The sequence below is a fragment of the Lipotes vexillifer genome, unplaced genomic scaffold (assembly GCF_000442215.2).
Source record: "Lipotes vexillifer unplaced genomic scaffold, Lipotes_vexillifer_v1.1 scaffold1639, whole genome shotgun sequence".
NCBI classification, from domain to species: Eukaryota; Metazoa; Chordata; class Mammalia; order Artiodactyla; family Lipotidae; genus Lipotes; species Lipotes vexillifer.
In genome coordinates this window covers 1086449-1095272 of record NW_006782296.1, presented here as the reverse complement: position 1 = coordinate 1095272, position 8824 = coordinate 1086449, and the positions used below count along the sequence as shown (strand labels likewise).

The window sequence follows — 8824 nt, the reverse complement described above, 5'->3', positions numbered from 1 at the left end:
GCATGTGGGATCTTCCCGGACCAGGGCTCAAACCCGTGTCCCCTGCATTGGCAGGCGGATTCTTAACCACTGTGCCACCAGGGAAGCCTGAGCTACAGCTTTTGAACCAGTTGTGATTATAGACCAGCTTGTGATTATGGTGTTTAGTTCCAGTGGTCTGCTTTGGGGAGCTTGTTGACCCAGAAGACACATAGTGTGGGGTAAGAACTGCTTTTCCTTTATCTTAATTGACCCTAGGCAGTGAGCAGCCGCTCAAGCCAGCTCTTTGAGTTGTCGGCTATGATCCTGGGAAACAGCTAGAAGAGTAGGAAGAGTAGGGACTTCCCTGGGTCCAGTCGTTAAGAATCCGCCTTCCAGTGCAGAGGACATGCATTTGATCAGGGAACTAAGATCCCACATGCCGCAGAGCAACTAAGCCCGTGTGCCACAACGACTGAGCCTGCGCTCTAGAGCCTGTGAGCCACAGCTACTGAAGCCCACGTGCCTAGAGCCTGTGGTCCACAGCAAGAGAAGCCACCGCAATGAGAAGCCCACACACCACAACGAAGAGTAGCCCCCCCTCGCCGCAACTGGAGAAAGCCCGCGCATAGCAACAAAGACCCGACGCAGCCAAAAATAAATAAAAAAATACATTTATATATTTTTTAAAAAGTAATATACGTGCACATGTCTTAAAAATTCAAAGTACCAGGGCTTCCCTGGTGGCGCAGTGGTTGAGAGTCCGCCTGCTGATGCAGGGGACACGGGTTCGTGCCCTGGTCTGGGAGGATCCCACATGCCGTGGAATGGCTGGGCCCGTGAGCCATGGCCACTGGGCCTGTGCGTCCGGAGCCTGTGCTCTGCAGTGGGAGAGGCCACAACAGTGAGGCCCGCGTACCGCAAAAGAAAAAAGAAAACAAAAACAAAAACAAACAAACAAAAATTCAATGTACCAAAATGTGTTAAGTGGGTGAAGAGTGTATATCCCTTTCCCAATAGTTTTTCTCCCCAAGTGTAAATGCTGGTCTGTTTCTGTGAGTTCTACACAGGCTTATCCTGTGCGTATATCAGTCTACGTATGAGGTGTCATCCTATAGACACCTCCACGTCTTATTTTTTCACTTCCTACATCTTGGAGCACTTTTCACACGAGCATTTGTAGACCTGCTTTGCTGGATGCCTTCAGTTTTATACTTTTAACAACCCTCAACACCGTGTTCTCAAGAGAACAGGAGAGAGAGCTTAGGAGCAGTCCTCGCAGTTAAAGGACTCGCCTAGGAATTCCGTGGTGGTCCAGTGGTTAGGACTCCGGGATTCCACTGCAGGGGACACCGGATTGATCCCTGGTCAGGGAACTAAGATCCCGCATGCAGCGGGAAAAAAAAAAAAAAAAAAAGGACAGTCCTAGGAAGATAAGAGGACACTAGTAAGGAGGAATCGGAGGGGGGCAGAACGTGGTTACAATTTAAGTTTTCTGATAAAGAATCTCTAGGGTTTTGAGGTGGTGTGTTTCCCATCGTAATTCACACAAAGGCTAAACTGGGGGGTTTTGCAGCAGGAATCAAGCGGGAAGTTGGACAGATGCTTTCTCAAGTCCCTCTCATTTCCTGATTCTGCAGTTCTGACTGAATAAACAAGATTTTAGTCTCCATCCCCCTTTCAACAACACTGATTATTAGGATTTTTTTTCTTTTATTCTTTCCCCTGAAGCTCCTGGAGGGGCTGGGCAAGTATTTTAGTAAGTAAACACTATAAATCTTTGAAGTTTATGAATTACTCAGAAAAGGGAAGAACCCATGGAGATCCTTTGAAGCTAGTGGCCGGCTCTTGTGTTGGAGCAGCAGGCCTGTTCTACCTCATAGCTCCACCGTCTCCGCTCTGGGCCACGGGTGTCATGGTGTCAGGGTGTCATGTATTAGCGTCCTCCCCAACAAGGATGTTAGGTAGCCCCACATAAGAAAATAAGAAAAAACTCTGCAGAAGTTGCAAAAAGACGGAAAACGAGACTCCCTGAGTGCCTTTACAGAGTTGTAGAAAATAGGACCTTTACATCAAAGTCAACAGGGTCAGATGAACGTTACAAGCAACATAGTGGGTTCAAGGGGGCGTGTCCTCTAAGGCTGGGTTTCCTTATCTGTCAAGTGGGGCTAAAATAGGCCTGCATTTGGCAAGTGTGAGTATCACCTGAGATGCTGCGCCAGTGCCCGGCCCACTGTAAGCCCTTACTAACTAGGGGCTTTGAGTTCTAAGGCTTCATACATGAGGGTACTTGGTGGGACGAATGGTGTTTCCACCAGTAAACCTGGAAAGGCTCAGAGGAAATATGGTTGAGGGAGAGGGTGTGGGATTGGGAATATAATCCCAATTCTTTTTTACAGTAACAAGTCAGTTATTCTTTCTGTTGTGCATTGGGAAAGAAATTTCCAGAGTGAACACTTGCTGTGGGGTATGTCTGGAGCCAGTCTGGATTTTTCAGGTCCAGTTGTATGTTTCCTATTTTTTTCCCTAGCCCAGTGCACAACCATCCAATCCAGTCCAGTTTAGTCTTTGGAGGCACTGCTTTTTTTTTACTTGACAAAAACACTAAGCACCATGAATATTGCAGGCATCAGATTACATGCTGGGAATATGATACTGTGAAAGGCAGGCTCTGCCCACCCGTCATGGAGCTGATGCTGTCTGGAGGGGTGGGAAGCATGCGTGGACAGGCTAATGTGATGGAGTGTTCTGAGTGCTCTGATCTAGGAAGGAGATCAAGTGTTCCAAGAACATGTGGGGGCGACACCCAACCCAGGTGTCTTTCTGGAGCAAGCCACATCCACTGAGACCTAAATGATGAATAGGAGTTAGCTGGATAAAATGGGGGTCACGTCATAAATGGGGAGAAGGTCCTTGTTGTGGTTTTTTCTTACGACAGGGCCGAAAGTAAGCTCATCACACGAGATGAATTGTACATAAGCACAGCAGTAGAGGGCTGCCGCTTGCTCAGGCAACACAGCGCCGTCTGTCCTGCTGTGGCAGCTTTTATTTAAGCATTATCTATGTTTACATCTTAAGACTTGTTTTCTTAACATTCCAGAAATGCCAAAGCAGCAACATATACTTTTATTGATTAGACAAGCAACAATAGGCTTTCTTGAAGACATGCTGTGCTTCATCCTTGAGCCCACAAGCAGCACAAGGCCATCTCCTTGTGTTCCCATCATACTGATTACACTAAAGTAGCACAAGGACGTTTCCTTGTGTTCTAATTATACTGAGGTTATGTCATGGATCAGTGCCCAAAGCATTCAATGCTTATTCGCAGGCCCCCGGTTTGCTGAGGGGGGCTCAAAGCACTTAGGACTGTTTACAGTTCTGGCTTATTCGCATGCCCCCGGTTTGCCAGGGTGGGGCTCAAAGCATTCAGGACTGTCTACAGTTCTGGCTTATTCGCCAGCCCCCAGTTTGCTGGGGGCGGGGGGTGCGCTCATGGGTCACGTCTCGTTTCCATGTCCTCAGTTATTCCACTACAGGTCCTGAAAAACTTCAAGAAACTGAGATTCCCAAGGTTGGAGTCTAGGGGGAAGGTGGACTTGAAGTGAGCTGGAAAGGCAGGTAGGGAACAGGCAGGTGAGCCAGAGCTCCGCGTTGAGGAGCGACTGGAGAGGGCATGGCTGGAGGAGTGGAGCTGGCCGTTGCCAGGATCCGGATGATGGGATAGAGAAGGAGATGGATTTGGAGTTGACAACCTCCAGTGTTTGCTCCAAGGACTGGATGATTTTTTTTTTTTTTTGCGGTACGTGGGCCTCTCACTGTTGTGGCCTCTCCCGTTGCGGAGCACAGGCTCCGGACGCGCAGGCTCAGAGGCCATGGCTCACGGGGCCAGCCGCTCCGCGGCATGTGGGATCTTCTCGGACCGGGGCACGAACCCGTGTCCCCTGCATCGGCAGGCAGACCCTCAACCACTGCGCCACCAGGGAAGCCCTGGATGATTGATGAGGAAATGTGATGGTAGGAGCAGCCAATTCTATCAAGAAGTGTGGCTGTGGTGCCACAACTACTGAAGCCCGTGCGCCTAGAGCCCATGCTCCACAACAAGAGAAGCCACCACAATGAGAAGCCTGTGCACCGCAACAAGCCCACGTGCAGCAATGAAGACCCAACACAGCCAAAAATAATAAATAAATACATAAATTTATTTAAAAAAAAAAAAGAAGTGTGGCTGTGAAGATTCAGGGCTGGTAGCCAGGGGTGTTCTGGTGGTGGTGGTTTTGTTTTTAAAGATGGAAGGGTCTTGAGTTTGGAAAGAAGTAGAAGGTATCAGGGGAGAGGATTAGTAAATGACAGAATGGGGACTTCCCTGGTGGTCCAGTAGGTAGGACTCTGCGCTCCCAATGCAGGGGGCCCAGGTTCGATCCCTGGTCGGAGAACTAGATCCCACATGCATGCCGCAACTAAGAGTTCACGTGCTGCAACGAAGATCCCACGTGCCACAACTAAGATGAATAAATAAATAAGTAAAACTTAAAAAAAAAAAATTAATGGCAGAATGATGTCCTGAGAAGGTAGGGGGCGTTGCGGTTCAAGGTAAAGGGGGATTGACCTTTGGGGGGAAGGACTCAAGAGTACTGGTAAGAATGCAAGTGGGACCCTGGCAGGGCTTAAGAGTGGGGTTTCAGTTTGAGTGTGAAGTGGGAGGTGAGTGGTTAACTGGGTGAGAAGGGGTGGGATGGGGTGAGTTTGTCGGGAGCAAAGGAGGTGGGATTAAATGACGGGGAGAGGAAAGCATCAACCAGGCAAATGCAGGTGTGCCTGTGCCACTGCTGTGAGCACCCAGCTGAGGTGGGAGACTACTGTGTTTTTTTTTGGTTTTGTTTTTTTTAATTTTACCTATTTCTTTAATTGAAATATAGTTGATTTACAATGTTGGGTTAATTTCTGCTGTGCAGCAATGTGATTCAATTATACATATATGTATTCTCTTTTTTTATTCTTTTCCATTATGGTTTATCATAGGATACTGAATATAGTTCTGTGTGCTATACAGGAGGACCTTACTGTTTATCCATTCCATACATAATAGCTTATGTCTGCTAACCCCAATCTCCCACCCCATCGCCTCCCCAATCCCCTCCCCCTTGGCAACCACAAGTCTGTTCTCTATGTCCGTGAGTCTGTTTCTGTTTCGTACATAGGTTCATTTGTGTCATATTTTAGATTTCACATATAGGTGATGTCATATGGTATTTGTCTTTCTCTTTCTGACTGCCTTCACTTAGTATGATGATCTCTAGTTGCATCCATGTTGCTGCAAATGGCATTATTTTATTCTTTTTTATGGCTGAGTAGTATTCCATTGTATATATGTACCACATCTTCTTTATCCATTCATCTGTCGATGGACATTTAGGTTGTTTCGAGACTATGGTTTTGTAATGATGTCAACCTGGGCAAGCCTGAGAGTCTCTCTCCCCCTAAGATCAGCCCTGCTTCCCACCACCCTACCCCTGTGCCCTCAACCACACCTCAACCTGGGAATGACCCCCAGAGAAGTGACAATCATCTCATGACAAAACAGAGTTTTCTGAGACAAACTTCATATGGTCTGTCCTCAGTGGAGACTCTGGAACACGTTCCTGCAGTGGCCTCTGGGGTGATGGAGGCCCCGTACTTTCAGCAGCTGCCAGGATCAAGCTTAACCTGGAGGAAGTTTCAGGGGTCAGGCTGAAGAAAGGCAGAGCATGAGTTTATTTTTAAACCCAAGTGGGCACTCCAGCTGCCAGGGAGGAGCAGACAGCTCTTGGGGAGGACAGAGGTTGGCAGTTGGTCAGACACTTGTCAGGAAGCATGTAGGCTGCCAAGTGGGCAGGGGTTCAGGTGGCTGAAGGCCAGGACTGTGCCTGAGGGGCCGGGGAGGGGAACTGCAGGGAGCAGCAGGTAACACTTCGGAGCCCAAGACGGCAGTGGGGGCGCGAGGCCTGAGCCCAGTGGTCTGGGCTGCCCTGGGGCCGTGAGTGTACCGAACACGGCCGGCGTCACTTCCCTCGGTGGGGGGGTGGGGTCAGGCTGGGTCTCAATTCATGGTCAGACGGACCACGTGAAGAGCTCTTTGCAAGAGCAAAGGGCAGTCCAGCATCAGGGATGCTCTGTTGACATTCTGGGGGTCCAAGTGTGCCTCATCTCCTTACAGCTGAGCTGGAATGCAGCACTGTGTGGGGGATGGGATCCAGGGCTTCACAGCCTCATCAAGCTCAGGAACTAAGGAGACACTTCTCCCAAGTTCAGGCGACAACAAGTCCTGAGGACTCCTGCCCCAAGGGCTGTCACCGCACCTTTCAGGAACTGTCACCAGAGATGGTGTCCAGGTCGTAAGGTCATAAAAGAACAGTGATAGTTTGAACCACAGCACCGATCGACATTTATTTCCCACCTTGCTTTCAACACCAGGAGGCCTGAAGAGCCACTGTGAATGTGGAGCTAAGGTTGGGGTGCGGAGGGTTCCTGGGCTTGGCAGGAGCTCCTGGGGGTCTGTGTGAGCCTGGGGTGCAGAGATCTCACTCCCTTAAATGTATCTGTAGCATCTTAAGAAATGAGAATTAATCTCCATCTTCAAAGGCCAAATGTTGAAGCTGAAGCCATTACTGACAGCCCTTGAAGTCCTTTCGGCAAGAAGAGTCGTCATCAGCACCAAGCCTCGGGGCCGGGGCCGGGGCTGCCTGTCTCACGCTGACCTTCTGAACAGGTTGATAGAAGTCTGACTGTACCTACAGCAAGTGCCCGGGGGCCAGAGCCGCTCTGAGGGCGGGACACATTTAGATCTCTCAATCTAGGTTAAGTTAAAATTCCCCAATCCTGAGGCTTCCCTGGCGGTGCAGTGGTTAAGAATCCGCCTGCCAGTGCAGGGGACACGGGTTCGTGCTCCGGCCCGGGAAGATCCCACATGCCGCGGAGCAACTAAGCCCGTGCGCCACAACTACTGAGCCTGCGCTCTAAAGCCCGTGAGCCACAGCTACTGTGTAGTGTGTAGCCACACTACATGCACCTAGAGCCCATGCTCCGCAACAAGAGAAGCCACCACAATGAGAAGCCCACACACCGCAACAAAGACAAAATAAATAAATTTATAAGAAAAAGAAAAAATTCCCCAATCCTGCCAAAGTCATCCTAGCCTCTCTCTCGCCTTCTAGAAAGGTACACATAGGATGCCTCTGACCTCTTTCACGAGATCTTGTCCACTGCAGCTGATCCAAGTCTTTCTTGCTGTAATTTGTTTCCTCTCTTCTGTCCTTGCCTGATTTCCAAGTTGCCTGGGTTTAGATATTGCAACTTAGTAATGTTAGTTATTTTCTGAACCTACGCTGTCCACTCTGGGAGCCACTGGACACAGGTGGCAGTTGAGCACTTGAAACACCGCTGGCCCAAACTAAGATGTGCTTTAAGTAAAAGTACATTCCTGATTTCAAAGGCAGAGGGCAAAAAACAAATGAACACCCCCCAAAAACCCCAAACCCAATATAACATCTCAATGATTTTGTTGATTACATGTTGAATTGAGATTATTTGGGATATACTGGATTTAGTAAAATGTATTAATATTAACTTTGCCTGTTTCTTTTTTTAATGGGGCTACTAGAAAATTTTAAAATACATACATAGCTTGTTTCTGTGGGCTGCATTCAATTCTGTTGGACACTGAGATGAGCCAGAATGAATTTGTAATCATTTCTTCAACTCCACAAGTAAGCTCTGAGCAAATTCAAGGTGCTAAAGTCCTCAGCTCTCCATCCCGGCCACCTCCAACTCATGAGGGCACCAAGGGGACCCACACATTAGCCTGAATAAATAGAACTGGGAATTGAAATCTGCACCCATGATTCACCTAGAAATCCACACCCATGATTCACCCAGAAATCCTCAACAGGTGGGTGCTGATTTAGGGAATGAGACTCAGAGACAGTCTGGGACAGTGATTTTATCTACTTTTTTGTTTCTACTTTTGAAAAATCAGATACCTGGGAATTCCTTGTAATAGGTGGTCTTTTTTTTTTAAATTTTAGCTGCACCGTTAGGCATGCAGGATCTTAGTTTCCCGACCAGGGATGGAATCTGCACCCCCAGCAGTGAAAGCGCGGAGTCTTAACCACTGGACCGCCAGGGAAGTTCTGCAATAGGCGGTCTTCACAGTAAGTTTAATTTCTGGTTCCACGTCACACTCTTTAGGCACCACTCTGCCAGAAGTGCCTGACATGTTCTGAAACCCAAGTAAGTACAGGTTTCCCCCACTATCTGAAAGTACAGCGTTCCTAGGAGAACTTTCATAAGCCAAAATGGAGTACAGCAAAGAAGCAATTACCTTAGGATACATCTTGCTAATGAATGCACAACATAAATCAAGATAAAGCGCCAATGCTCATAGCGCATCGGCAGCTTGGTGCTGAGTGTGGTTCCTGGGGAAGGAGCTTGGCGGTGCCACTCTCTCTGCTTGGGGTGCTCGAGGCCTCTATAAGGGCTCTTGCAAACATGCTGAATGCTATTTTCGCCTTTCATCTTTTTTTTTTTTAATTTTATTTATTTATTTTTGGCTGCGTTGGGTCTTTGCTGCTGCGCGCGGGCTTTCTCTAGTTGCGGCCAGTGGGGGCTACTCTTCCTTGCGGTGCATGGGCTTCTCTTGCTGCAGAGCACGGGCTCTAGAGCGCACAGGCTTCAGTAGTTGTGGCGCGCAGGCTCCGTAGTTGTGGCGCACGGGCTTAGTTGCTCCGCGGCATGTGGGATCTTCCCAGACCAGGGATAGAACCTGTGTCCCCTGCACTGGCAGGCAGACTCTTATCTACTGCGCCACCAGGGAAGCCCTTTCGTCTTTTTT

At 48.7% G+C, this 8824-nt stretch overlaps 1 non-coding gene across 1 annotated transcript; it reads left to right on the top strand.

Moving 5' to 3' along the window:
- Nucleotides 1-4318: 4318 nt before the first annotated feature.
- Nucleotides 4319-4391, top strand: TRNAG-CCC (transfer RNA glycine (anticodon CCC)). The gene has a single exon. It is a non-coding gene; the product is annotated as a tRNA-Gly (tRNA).
- The last annotated feature ends 4433 nt before the right edge of the window (nucleotides 4392-8824 follow it).